The sequence below is a fragment of the Cynara cardunculus genome (assembly GCF_001531365.2).
Source record: "Cynara cardunculus var. scolymus isolate 2C chromosome LG 17, CcrdV1, whole genome shotgun sequence".
NCBI classification, from domain to species: Eukaryota; Viridiplantae; Streptophyta; class Magnoliopsida; order Asterales; family Asteraceae; genus Cynara; species Cynara cardunculus.
In genome coordinates, this window is record NC_037544.1 from 8,526,431 (window position 1) to 8,527,552 (window position 1,122).

A 1,122-nucleotide genomic window follows, 5' to 3' on the forward strand; every position below is an offset into this window, starting at 1 on the left:
CGTATTGGACATTAATGGATCGTATTTGCTTTAATGGACCGTATTGGGTCTTAATGGATCGTATTGTTCATTAATGAACCATATTGGGTTTTAATGGACCGTATTGGACATTAATGGATCGTATTTGCTTTAATGGACCGTATTGGGCCTTAATGGATCGTATTGGGCCTTAATGGATCGTATTGTTCATTAATGAATCGTATTGGGTTTAACGGACCGTATTGGACATTAATGGACCGTATTGGGCCTTTAATGGATCGTATTGTTCATTAATGAATCATATTGGGCTTTAACGGACCGTATTGGACATTAATGGACCGTATTTGCTTTAATGGACTGTATTGGGCTTTAATGGATCGTATTATTGATTAATGAATCGTATTGGACTTTAATTGATCGTATTGGGCTTTAACGGACCATATTTGCTTTAATGGATCGTATTGGGCTTTAACGAATCGTATTGGACATTAATGGATCGTATTTGCTTTAATGGACCGTATTGGATCTTAATGGATCGTATGGTTCATTAATGAATCATATTGCACTTTAATGGACCGTATTTGCTTTAATAGACCATATTGGGCCTTAATGGATCGTATTGTTCATTAATGAATCGTATTGGGTTTAACGGACCGTATTGGACATTAATGGACCGTATTGGGCTTTAACGGATCGTGTTGGACATTAATGGATCATATTGGGATTTAATGGATCGTATTGGGATTTAATGGATCGTATATATAACAATAATAATAATATTAATTTTAGTGTTAATAACAATCAGATTTTAAATTTCATAATAATAATAATAATAATAAATTAAAAAGTAAATAATGTATTCAAAATACCGGCGGACTTTCCGCCGGAAAACGAAACTTTCAAAAAAATAGGCGCAACCGGTTGAATTTTAAAATTTTTAAAATTTCTTGAAAAATTTCCGGAAGAAAATTCGCCGGTAATTCAAATTTTTTTTTTAGTTTTTCTAGAAAATCAGGATAATTTAAAAAATATGAAATTATTATTTCCGGCGGAAATATCCGCCGGTAATCCGCCGGAAACCACGGGATATAAAAACTCATCTTCCCTCTTTTCACAGCCTCCACGCAAAAGAAAACCCTAAAC